We start from the raw sequence: 13778 nt of genomic DNA on the forward strand, positions 1-13778 counted from the left end.
GTTGCTTACCCTTTCTGGAACTCAGTTGCCTAATTTTCAAAATGGAGCATTGCTATTGGATGAATTCCTTCAAATATCGGAGGACATGTCGTTAATGAATAGGGGAGTCATGGACTGGATGCTATCCTCATACCTCAACAAGGAGGTGCTGATTTGCCTTCCAATCCTTCAAACCACAAAGGTTTAAGAATTGGGTAGGAAGTTAGACTGGCAGAAGAGAGAAATGAAATGACTGGGAAATTATATTTCTGTACCTCATGAGGAATAAAAAAATAAAGGGGATGCTATGCAGAATACACATGTCCCAACATTTCTGTGGGAGAAGGTAACAGAAACCAGCCTTAGATACCAGAAGCCCATTGATTCCTGGGCATTCAGCATCGGTCAGTCTAGGCCAATGACCAACAAACAGAAGCAAAGAACCAATTGATCCTTAAAGTTTCCAGGCTATCTTGAAGGTAGCCACGAAAACCATTTTCCACTTGAACTGAAAAAGAACTGTCTTGACATCCTTTCCCTCATCCCGTCTCCCTCCTAAGATGCTTGTCCTGATCTTCGTGCCTTCTGGTCTCTGCCGTCACTGAGCCTGTGGCCCCAGTGTCTTTGAGGATGAGTCTGGTGTTGGAGACATTGGGTCACTGAAATACTTCTAGGTGGGGTGACTCGTAGCTCTCTCCTAGATGTTCAGGACAAATAGGGAACATCTTATCTTGGTGCAAGCTAGAGAAGATATGCCAAGAATATGGAAGGATTCCTATAAAGGGTAACACAGACCTGGGTAGGATTAAAGGAAAGGGCCATATGATCCAAGGCTGACTCCTTGGCCCCAGAGACCATAGCCTGAGAAACTTCAAAGCTCTGCTTACCATATCTGCACATTCTTGGTCTTGTATTCTCAAGATCCTTTTTGTCTCCAGTCATTGTGTCCCACAGGGTTCCTCTACTTGGCTCCATATCAGCCTGGCTAGAAATGCAGACCCACAAGGAATTCACTCATCACAAGCACTCTATGAGTTCAGTTGCCTTAGCTCAGTGGATCAACTTAGCCTCTCAGTGGCTATTTGGTAGTGTCTGGAGACTTGTTTTGGTTAACACAACTGGAGCTGAATGCTATTTAATGAGTAGAGACAAGGAACTCTACAGTGCAAAGATCAGACCTTTATAGGAAAATTATCCAGCCACAAATGTCAACCTCCAAAGTATTGACATTGAGAAATTATCTGAACTGAAGAGGAGAAGGTCAGGAGTCCATCTAGCAACCCCATATAGTGCATTAGCTTCTGCCATCTTGAGGACACCATTTTCTCCTTTCTTTCTCTCTGTCTCATTCTTTTGCGTCCCAGGAACAAAATGAATTTCTCCTCCTGTATTATGGCTTTGCCATGAAGCTATCATCTTTAGTAAGAGTGTGACTTTGGGGTTTTATTCACTGCAACAAAATAGTTATATTTTCCCCAAGTACACTGGCATTTGAGGTAAACATAGTATTCCCTTCATTTGTATTATGTACTCTTCTAACAATAGAAGAGTAGACTCTGTCTTGGTGTGTTTTCTATTACTATAACAAAATACCTGATGCTGGGTAATAGGACATTTATATAGCTCATAGTTATATAACGGAATTTATATAAGCCACTGTCCTGAAGATTTGAGACCATAGCACTAGCTTTTACTTGGCTCTGGTGAGGACCTTCTGGCTGCATCATGACATGGTACATGACATCATGATGGGAGGTATGTAACAAGGGGATCCATCTTATGTGCTAGATGGGGAGCCAGATGGATTTAAGGAATAATCTCACTCTTTAAAAAAAAATAGCAAATGGTTCTTGTGGAAACAAACTGAAGTCTTGAGAGAGCTACCTTAATCCCTTCTGAGTTTGGCATCTCCAGTGATCTAATCCTCAAGCCCTACCTCTTATAGGTTCTGTCACCTGTTATGGGATACCCATCACCCCATTGGAGACCAAGCTTCAGTTACACATAACTTTGCCAATCACATGTAGATCATAGACTCTTAGCAACAGTCACCAAACCTGAGAGCCAGTCTAGGGAGGTGGGTTAAGGAGCAGATGGAGAGGTGAAGGGAGACAGACAAAACACCAAAATCCCTTCAGCACTGTACCATGAATGGGGAAGAGTTATTTATGGGTCCAACACGTAGAGTTGAGAGCTATGCTAGAGTAGAGGACATGTAGGCAGCTAGGTCAGAAGCCAGTTGCATCCAGCAAAGACACTCTTGGCATGTCAGTGACGCCCCTGTTCAAGGGTCTAAGATGCAGCCTTCGTTTCCTATCTTCCTTCCAATTCCCATCTTTGTACCCTTGCTGTGGTTGCCAGACTGCTGACCTAGCAGAGTGGAAGTAGAATGGATCTCTTTACTTGCATGAAAAATATCCAAATAGGTGGCCTATCATTTTGAGAGGTGGGCCCTCAACTGCCAGTAGCAAAGGGAAAACACTCATCAGTCTCTCTCTGGAAGGCTCAGCTCACACAAAACACAACACACATGAAAGACCCCAAAGACCTAGGGGAACAGGTGTTGATTAAGGGCTTTATAATTACCATTAGAGAGGAAGAAGAAGTTTAAGAACATTGTTGTATGACATAGTGACTACCTTAAGATGATGCATTTTATTACATTCTGGAAAATCACTAAGAGATATTCCTACCCCCCCCAAATTGTTAAATATAGAAGGTAAAATTGCTAATTAGCTAGATACAGCTGTTCTCTAAAGCCTAGGAATTTAAAATACATGTTGTACTTAAGAAACATACAGTTTTACTCGTCAATTAAAATATAGTTTGAAGAAATAAAAGTAAAGGTAAAGAAGAGTTCTATCCAAGAAATGGAGCAAATAGCTATCCAAGAAAGAGACTAAGGTGAATTTGTATTTTTGCTATGATTTAAGAAGTCATGACAGCAGGGAAAGTGGCCCAGGTAACCTTGAGGCAGACACTTTAAGGGCAGGAATGAGCACGGAGACAAAAACGCTGATTGACAAACTGCAAACCCCAGAGAGGGCTCCAGAAACCCCAGAAATAGAAATCAGTTCTAGACAGGAGAAGGATTGAGACATTCTGCCAGAACCAGAGAGAAGATTAAAGGAGATTAGGGGGTGAGTTTAATAAGGAGAAATACCATTTCCAAAAGAGACCAAGGAAGAGGCTGAAACGGAAGCAAAGAAGATGGAGGAAGAGCTACTCTGAAGTGTTGGAATGTTGTTTTCAGGGATGGTGATGAGGATCTTCCTAGAAAGGATAAACTCAGACCTTACCAAGAAGCAAAGGACGTGGCCTCCCTAGGCCAGGCAGAGGTTAGGCTCACTGAAGCCAGACTGGGCCACAGTAGCCAGGGATGGCAGTGGGTGTGACAAGGCTGAGTTTGGAGAGGGACTACAGGGCCCATAGCTTTTCCTGTATCAGTGCATCAGCAGCTGTCTACCTCCAGTTTCCGGAAGACAATGTCAAGGTCTAAGAACCGCTGGAATTGTGGTTATGAATATTACAGTTCACTGCAATGAACACGGGACTGCAGGGCCACTTGTCACCAGCCCCAGTGCCATAGAGGAGATCTGGCTCAAGCATTCTGAAGTTAGCAAACCCAGACCCAGAGAGATTAAGCAGCAGGCACAGAGCACGGCAGAGGCTGGAAGGCCCACTCTGCCACTTTTGCAGAAGAATTCCTGCTGCTTTGAAGTTCTGAGAAGGAAGTGAGGAGGATTTGAGAATTCCGACAATGCAGGGACATCTTCAGAAGAAAAAAATCTACAAGGCTAGATTATAAAAATGGGATTAGAGGACTTTAAAAATTGCTTATTCTAGGTAGCACTTCTATCTTTTTATCAGACATACATTATATTTTACTATATTTTCAGGCTCATTAAAAATATAAAACAAGCAAACCAGATTACTGGCTAAGAACTAAGTGGGTGCTAGATGCGGAGTCCAGGAGACTTGACCTCTGCATCTTGGCTATGCCTCAGTTGACCCAAGCTTGGAATTGTCAACCAAGACTGAACTGAAGAGGACAGAGAAAAGAGTGGTGGGGGAAAGAATCCTTGTTTGGGAGCCTTGATCTACTAGAGCAAGCCTTGTACTATGTTTTTTATTTAGACAGAGTCTATCTATGTAACATATCTAAGCTGGCCTGGAACTCTGAATCCTCCCACCTCAACTTTTCAAGTCCTGGGATTACAGACATGTGTTGCCACACCTGGGTTGTGCATTTGATTTTAATGCCCAGCCCAGCAGAAATGTGACCTGCAGAATTCTGAACAACTAACATGATGGTTTTGTAAGCCGCTGACTTCCGGCATGGCTAAGTGGGTTGATTACATCGAACTGTTGTATCATGTCAAGTGCCTCATTTACTTCTTGTACCTTGCTCTGCACATACTTCTTGATCAATAAATAACTTTTCTTTAAGGAGATTCAGGAAAGAGAGTGAGAAATAGTATGCCATAGTTTGGTCTGTATTTTGTGCTGTGGTTTGGGGGGAGGCATTCCATCTTGTCTTCGTATAAGCAGGTTTAGGTAAAAACAGGTACGGATGCTGATTCCATGTTTCTCTAATTGCTTCAGATGGTTAGAACGGTATTTCCAACACTCCAAGGAGGGAAGACTACTCCTCTATTCTCCATTGGCATTCCCCTTTCCAGTGAGATGGTTTGAAGCCCCTAGGGAGAGTCCTGGATACCAGCGGAGCTGCATTTCAGTCTCCCCAGGCTAATAGTTGGAGTTGCTTCCTTGGAAGCCATTCCTGCCAATGGCACAGTTAACTATGCAGTGCTGGTATGAGGCACTGGAAAAGTACAACCGGAGATGCCACCCATGAACCTACAATCATTTTCCTCCTTTTTGAGAAAGGAAAACAAGAAAAGAAACATGCTTAACTGTATGGAATTGCATCTGAGTTTCTTGGAAGTAACAAAGCTCTGAAATTTCAAGGTAATGCCTTTGGCAAAGGCTCAACAAAGTAGTTTGTCTTTTGGCCCTGGTTTTTGCCAGTGGCAGCCAATTATGTAAATAAATTGTTAATGATTATTATGACTGATAAATATAATTAAAAAGGAAACAAATAGACCTTGCTAACTAAAGCCCTTTTTCTCAGAATGATTTGTTTAATGAGTCATATCATTCTTATCTGTTCTCCATGGAGAAGCTGTACTGGCTGCATTTCACTGGCCAGCTTTCTCAAAAGCAGGTGCCTTATTTGTTACTCTGCCCCCAAAATGCCATGTGTGCACAGAGCTGTCATGACCTCTGAGGAGGGTCAGCTTGTACGTCCTTCCTGCAGCCTTGACCACAGAAGAAGAATAGTCTAGATATTCCGAAGATATTCCAGAGAGTTCATTTTGTAAGTTTTGCTTCTAAAAATCCTCCAACAGCTCCTGCTACGTCCAGGTTAAAGCCCAGGGACAAGATTCCTCATGTGGAGGGCCACTGAACAGTATCCGCATGGAGTGCATCTCCTTTGGTGCATCCCAGGGCTGCCAGCTGGGTGAACATCCTTGGACAGCCACAAGTCCTTCCACCTCCACCTCCCGATCTATCCAAGGCTGGGCCTCTGCGGGCTCTGACAGCATGACCTCACTATAAAAGACACTCAATGGTCCCTGTCATACATAGTCCACAACTGTTTCTCATCAGCCAATCAAGAAACAACATTACTGACCTTATTGCCTCCCCTCCCCCTGCTCTGCCACTGTTTAGTAAGCTAGCTAACAGGCAGAAAATTAAGTCTCTGGTCAAACACAGGAATGTTCTATCATATTTTTAAAGGCAAATCAAGAAAGGGGAAAGAACTGAAACTGAATGCAAGTGGAAACAAAGGAGCCCAAATATGTCTTCAAGGAAAAATAGGAATAGGATTGCAGAGGCGGGAAAATAAATACAGGTAATGAACACAGAACTTGGACCATGGGTCCAGGGACCAACCTTGAGTTCCTTTTAGTAGATACTTGAGGTGACAGAAAGGTAATAGAGCTGTTGTCAAAATGAACAAGTGAATAAAGAAGTAGACACTGAGGGTACTAGAACAGTCCCTTGGGGAAGAAGGGTGGGGGGCAAATACGGCAGAGATGGAGCCAGGAGGACCCTGTGAGACTGCACTGGAATCACCAACAGAACTCAAAGATGACTGCATGTTTCTCTGAAGTTTCTATTGGTTGATGCCTGGCTTTTGTGTCTCTGCCCCTTCTGTTTAGTGATGAAGAATATCCATCCTGTAACTTCTCAATATGAAGACCCTACTTCTTCTCCATGAGTCCTTCTACTTGCATTTCTCTGAGATCGGAGCAATTTCTTTCCCCTTTGAACTTCCAAAGGAGAGAAGTAAGACTAGAACAGGCATGGGGAGGAAGTGTGGGAAAGGTCTATGCCCAGGCAGGAGGCTGAATCAGAGCTTGTATGGAGTGGTCCACACAAATGAAGAGTTCAACTGTCTTTAGAGTGTTTATCCAGAGAACAAAGGCAGGAGAAACCCCACCCTGGATTTGTGGTTCTCCCTCTTATTTCTGTCATCAGCCAAATAGACTACAATTAAGCCATGTGTCTTTTCAGGACCTTCACTTCCCGAATTTGCAAAGAAGCAATCTGGAAGGCATAGTGGAGCTTTCCTTTGTTCTATGGAGCCCTGGCTTTTTGAGAGATACTTTTTGGGCCGCTATTGTAGATGCGCGAGTAAAAGAGAGCTGTGAGAGTATTTTAGGAAGGTTACTTTAATATGCAAGGTAGATGGAGGTTGGAAGAGAATGAAGGTGACTGAGAGGCAGTTCCAGTAACTGTTTCTCAAAATGATGTCATTCAACTTTAATGCTGTTTGCTCATAGTTTTATGTCAGTGTCAGGACCAGAACCATGAAGTTTGGTGCTTCTCTAAAATGACTGTGTTTAAAGTCAAACTAACTTCCTGCTTTCTTGAGTTACTGTAAGTACACCACACAGAAACAACGGCTAAAGTCACTATCTCAGTGACCTGAGTGGCGAACACCTCTTTTTCATGCTCTTTCATGAGAGTACTTCAAGCAATGGCTCACTTAGTACAGAATTTCTGTTATCGTGTCCTACAAAATATTCAGCCTCATTTGCCAAGAGGTTGAGTCATACGGTGGAACTTCCTTGTGAGAATAGAGACCATTTTATTCCTACTTCTTTCAACAAGCACTTTTTTTCTCCTTCAGTTTGTGTTTTGGATAGGGTCTCACACTTTTCCCTGGGTCAGTCATTGATCTGTAACCCTCCTATTTCTACCTCCTGGGTAGCTGTGATTATAGGCATGAGCTACTGTACTTGGGCCTAGGCACTTGGTTTTGTTATAAGATTTATTCCCAATTCCCGTTTTCTGTTTCTTAAAATAAAATGCTTTTCACAGTGAGCACCAGATGCCTCATGCTGCCCGTGGGAGGCAGTGACTTCTCTCTAGGTCACTGGTTTGCAGTTGACCACAAACGGAGTGAGAAAGAAAGTCATGCCTGGCTACCTTGTGGTGAATAAGGACTTCCACAGGTTGTGGGTCGGGAGGGAGAAGAAGAGAGGAGTCTTTGATCACTGGAAACTGCATGCTTCAGTGAGCTAGAAACATCAATTAGAGAACCATTAGGTTGTAGGTCAGTGGCTGGAATCTCTTCTGAGTGGCCTGACCAAGATGCTCTGTGACAGGTACCATGCAATGATTAATCATAGAGAGGCATGAGAACCGACAGCCGAGAAATCCCAGAGTCCACATGATGTAATCAATGCTAGGTGGCCTAAGTACAGACAGGCGAGGAAAGCCACACCTTTGTCATTGCTCTCCCAAGGGTCTTGGTCATGCCAGAGCCCCATATGTACCTGTTTTCCATTTTCCTTTTCTGCCTTTATTACTTCCCTTTTCCAGAGGCTGACTAGAAAACAGATTTGGGAGGAATGGGGTTTGGGAGGCCTGGGCATGTGTAGGTGGTATTTGAGGACAGAAATGGTTCAGATGGTTTGCTTCTTACCTGCGTTAGACTCCAGGGTGAACTGAATGTGACTTGTAGGTTCATACATCCTTGATTACTTCAGGCACAGTGTGCCCTCTTCCTCCTCATTGCCAAAGTGTGGCTTCTGACCAGTGCTAGTCTGACAGGTAACTTATTTCTACTAGTAGTATTCGTAGTAGTAGTCTACAATGAGATGACCACAGAAACTGAGAAAGAGAGCATTTAAAAACTTGCATAACAATCCTGTGCCACCCATTCTGTGGTACATTGTCACTGTATCTTACAAAGGCACTGGTCTCCAAGTGAGCTAGGCATTTGGGGAGACTTTCTTTTATCACAGAGAGTTGGAGAAGCACTCTGTGTTCCATCAGTTCATTAGCAAAATGTTTACTTAAGGCCTAACATATGCAAGCCAGCTCTAGGGATGTAAATCTGTACAGAGCTGTGGGTGCAGGCAGTGTAAGCTATCAGCTAGCTAACTACTGATTCGAGAGTGATTGTCCTATGCGTCCTTGGGTTGAGAAAGACTCTGCAGCCTCTTTTTTATTACCAAAGGCTCTAGCACAGTGTTGCGAAGAGCAGGCACACAGTAGGCATTTAATAAATCAGTGATAAGAAAACCATGGAAGAAGTTTCAGAGCAGTATTTGGATCTAGCAAGTGAATAGTCACTTATCTTCCTGCCTTCTTGCTCTTTCTATAGCTGTTCAGAAGATGAACTTCTTGGGTCTCAAACATGATACTTTTGGAAAGGGCTCCATTTCTGAATTTTAGCAAAAGCCTAAATAAAAAATGACAGGAATTTTCAAGGAAATCTTCAAAAGAAGCCAAATTCTTCCTAAGTGGATCATGTAGTCTTGTTAACCCTTAAAATTTGGGGGGATGCTTGGAGGTAAGAGTTCTCAAATGAATGTATGCCTTTCATACAAACTAAGGTTCATGAGTAATACTTTACATTACTGGTGTTTGAACTCAGGGTCTTGTGTTTATGAGACAGGTGCTTTTACCACGTGAGCCACACTCAATCCTTTCTGCTTTAGTCATCTTTGAAATAAGATCTTTCAGTTGTTCTTCTATTTACATTTCTGTATAACTGGGGTGACAAGAACATACTACATTTTCATCTTTTTTTGGTTGGGGGTGGGGGGGCTCTGGTCAATCTGGACTGGCCTCAATCTAGGCTCTTCCCAATCTCTGCTTCCTAAGTAGACAGGTTTATGGGTGTGGGCCACCAGACTCCACACATCACAAATACTTTCACTGTGGTTTTGGGATAGCAGAGTGATACCCAAGGATTCTGAAGGGGAAAGCAAAGCGTTCCATATGGGTGTGACCATCAGCTGCCCCTGTTGATACCTTATTTCGCAGTAGAAAACTGAGATGTAGAGAGAAGAAAGGGAGAGAGGGGAAAGATACTCTTGGGGTAATAAACTGCTACCATTCTTAAAGATGCAAGCACACTCATTTTGAGCTACAATTTAAGAATACCAAGTCTCACCACTCAGACAAACTCAGTCACAAAGGAAGGAATGGCGTGACAACTATTCATGGAAGTGAAGAGCCAAATAGCAGAGTTAGCAATAACCTGGGCCTACCCCTGAGTGAAAGCAGATCATGGCAACTAGCATCCTGGGGGTTATGAATCTCCAAACATGGGCGCACACGGAGCATCAAGAACGAGTCTAATGGCAGCTGGAGAATGGTTTCCTAGGTCCACTTTTATCGTATGAGTGTGATAGAGCACATGCAGCTCCCATCATCTGCAGGGTGGCCCATGTGGTGAACTCTTCTTAAAAACTTCTAAGGTAGTTTCTCAGCCTTGTCATTATTGACATGTTGGCCTCTACCCAGGAGGTGCTGGTAGCCCCATCCCAGCCAATGATGACAACTGAAAATATCTCCAGACATCATCTCAGAGGTCCCCTGGGAAGCACAATTGCCCCTGGTAGAAACCACTGCTGCAAGGGAGTGGGCACAGGTAGTTAGGGTAGGGTTAAAACCCACCAGATGGCTACAAGTCCCACCTTTGTAATGAGAACATTCTGCCCACCCCAGTCTATGGTCTCCTCTCCCCTTTCCTGGGCTCCTACAGTATTTACTGGCCATGTTAGTCTCCTTCAAAGCTATTTATATTTTCATCTTGTATAAATATATGCATGCCCGATGGTCACATGTTGTCAAGGATGACTTTGAGGGCAGAGCATACGTCTTAGATTTGTGAAAGATGGAAAGAGACAGTCCAGCATTCCCTCAATCACCTCAGCGTGAGAAAGTTATGCAAATGAGAAATCAAGAATTTTAATTGGTAAGCTTACTCATCTGGAGATAAGAAGGTAGTTACAGGCCTCATGAAAACATCTTTGGGGGCTGGTGTTACAGCTCCCAAGGGGGAATATTTTAATCTCTATCTTTACTGAGCTGCCAAGAATAATGATTTTAGGTGTGAAACTAAAAATCTCTCCCAGAGGACTCTCTTCAAGGTCAAGGGGGCTATTTGGAACTGAAATGAAAGATCTACTGACAGACAGGGCAGGACTGAGGGAGGCAGAGCTAGTAGGGGAGAGGGAAGACAAATGGTGTCCGGGCCCCCTTGTTTGAAATTCTTTTCTTTTTTTTTTTTTTTTTACTGCTCTCTTCTCTTCTTCATTTTCAATGCATGCTAATGAGGAGGAAACATCAGTAAAATGAACTGTAATAAAAGCAATAGTCAAAGGTAATAAAAAAATTATTATAATAGCAACTGAAAATCCATCAAGTGACTCTTCGGTCAAATTGGAAATCCCAGAAGATGCCAGCAAATGACCCATACTGTTGAAACAAAAATTCAAAATGGATGCTTCTTAGGATAAATGCATGAAGAAGCAAGCAAAATATCCTGTCTGGTTTGGCAGAGAGAGTGGCCACGGGGTCTCTCAGTGTCCTGGCTCCCTAGTTTCAGTTGCTCTGGGAATCAGGAGACACCCAGAGAGGTTTCCTTCGGGCGCTCCACTCCACCTGACAATGAAGCTGAAATGAAGAAGCTATCAAACTGTGGTCTGCCCTCTCCCTGTCTCTCCCTTAGCTATTCAGCCTGGAATAAGAGTAGATCAAACCAACTCAGATATTGATGATACATCCCACGTTCTCAATGACTTGTGTTGTCTTTGCTGGTGTCTACTAAAATACTCATGGCCTTGGTCAGAGAGCTGACAGGGAAATAGAGAGGACATCAGAGATGAAGTGGAAACCTTACCTAGGAGGACCTGAAGTCAGAGCCTACTGATATTCATCTCACTCCAATTCCCTGGGATATAATTCCACAAAGGACATTTTGGGACCTTCTTCCTTCCACCCTGGTGACAGGCTTACAGTGTTTTCCTTGAAGTAAAATGGGAAAGTGACAAAATTGACATGTGTGTTGGAATTCAAGCTCTAGAAGCCACATTTACACCATTTACATGTGACTGGTTCCTTACCAATAGTAAATCTATAAGGGTTGTGGCTGCAAAGTACATGATTTGCAATGAAAAAGTGAGAGGAAACCACAAGAAAAGTAAAGTTAATGGGCCTCTCTCAAGAGCATATTCTGCATGGCATAAGGAGTGGAAAAAGAATTGGTCTCAGTGTTGAGAAATTGCAAACTCTGACAAGGATAGGACAGAAAATTGAAGCAAGCCCCAACCTAAGTAAGTTGAAATTCCATTGAAAAGAGAATTGAGTCAAGTACTGTTTCAGTCTAAGTTGCTGATTAAGACTTAATTTTGAAGTCACATCTCTTCCCCCTGTTTCTGTCTGAAGCCTAAGCCAAGATTCCCTTAGCTCTCTTGGTCACAGGGCAGGCGAGGGCTTTCATTCTTGCCAGATATTAGACAACCTAAGGTTGAATCTTTTCTTGATTGCCTACTTACAGCAATCTAAGCGATTAGCATCCTCTCCTTCCCTGTTTTCCCAGCACATGTTTGCTGGGACAAATTCTCTGCTCCTGCTCCTGGGGCTTGAGCCTTCCCATTCTGTTGTTTGACTGCCTGCTCCTGCCTTCATTCTGCTCTGGCTAGTTTTCCATTCCTGTGATTTCAAACTATTCCTCCTGTTTCATGGGTGGCTGGCAGGGGGGCTTTTTGGTTCCACCTATGTTTAGAGGAGATTGAAAGCAAAACCATAACCACCAGCGGCTTTGCAGAAAACACAGACTTTTCTACAGAGATTAGAAAAAATAGGTCGGGCTGGGGATATAGCCTAGTGGCAAGAGTGCTTGCCTTGTATACATGAAGCCCTGGGTTCGATTCCCCAGCACCACATATACAGAAAATGGCCAGAAGTGGCGCCGTGACTCAAGTGGCAGAGTGCTAGCCTTGAGCAAAAAGAAGCCAGGGACAGTGCTCAGGCCCTGAGTCCAAGGTCCAGGACTGGCAAAAAAAAAAAAAAAAAAAAAAGGGGGGGGGGGGCTGGGGATATGGCCTAGTGGCAAGAGTGCTTGCCTTGTATACATGAGGCCCTGGGTTTGATTCCCCAGCACTACATATACAGAAAATGGCCAGAAGTGGCGCTGTGACTCAAGTGGCAGAGTGCTAGCCTTGAGCAAAAAGAAGCCAGGGACGGTGCTCAGGCCCTGAGTCCAAGGCCCAGGACTGGCCAAAAAAAAATAGAAAGATACAGATGAATAGAACCTAGATTAAGTTAAATTAGTTTATGCTTCCTCATATTAATAATATATTTTCAATCCTTCTTAAAAGTTATTGCTAGCCCTCAATTCTTTCTTGGATTTGTTAAGATAGTCTAGTAATATGGTATGGCAGGAAGAGATTCTGGGTGTTGACTTCAGAACCTACTGGCTTGGACTCGAGTTCTGCCCCCTAGTGTTGCTGAGCTTCAGTATCCCCCTAACACATCTTAAGGTCTATCTTTAAATATAGGATGTGTTGTTGTCGTTGTTAGTCATGGGGCTTGAACTGAGGACCTGAGTGCTGCTGCTCAAGGCTAGTGCTTTACCATTTTGAGCCACAGCTCAACTTCCAGTTTTCAGGTGGCTCATTGGGAGATAAGAGTGTCATGGCTTTTCCTTCCTGGGCTGGCTTTGAACCATGATCCTCAGATCTCAGGCACCTGAGTAGCTAGGATTATACGAGTCACTAGTGCCTGGCAATATATAGGATCTCTACTTTTCTTGTCACTCAGAATGTAGTCACATGAGCCAGCACAAAGAATCGCCAATGGGGTAGCGCTCCTACCAGCCCACCCTGATGTGACAAAGGATGTGCAAAAGACCCAACCCTGGGACCACAGAGTATGGAAATAAACTTCTTTAGAAATGAGCAAATCAAGCATGAGATTGGGGTTTGGACTGGGTCACAGTTAAGGACCTTCCAACTCTGGGATTCCATGATTCTATGAATATAAATTGTTTTCTAGAAAGAAATTAATGTGTCAAGTTAAATTTGCACCCATTTATACAGAGACACCAGACTTGACAGAAGTTCCAGTTAGTTTACTGACTTGTTTAAGAAAAAAAAAAAAAGCAGGTCTTGAATTGACAGAGGTTGGACCGCTCCATGGAAAAACTTATCTACAGCTTTGAGAACCAAGAAAGGAATTCAGAAGGCCTCCGTCAGTCCTCATTTGTGCCACTGTCTCCCTTCCTCAAAATCTGATGGTGGCTGCAAAGTTTCTGGAACATTCTCCCTAGGAGACCCTGACAATTCCCCCTGGTGGATTGAGTCTCCCAAAAGATGTATTGCCTGAGAGAGAGGACTCCAAAACTGAGTTCCCAGAGCAAAACTCTACAACAGTAGTGTTATCCCAGAGAATGAATTCATGAAATACTATATAAACAGCAAGTA

Source organism: Perognathus longimembris, chromosome 2 (assembly GCF_023159225.1).
Source record: "Perognathus longimembris pacificus isolate PPM17 chromosome 2, ASM2315922v1, whole genome shotgun sequence".
NCBI classification, from domain to species: domain Eukaryota; kingdom Metazoa; phylum Chordata; class Mammalia; order Rodentia; family Heteromyidae; genus Perognathus; species Perognathus longimembris.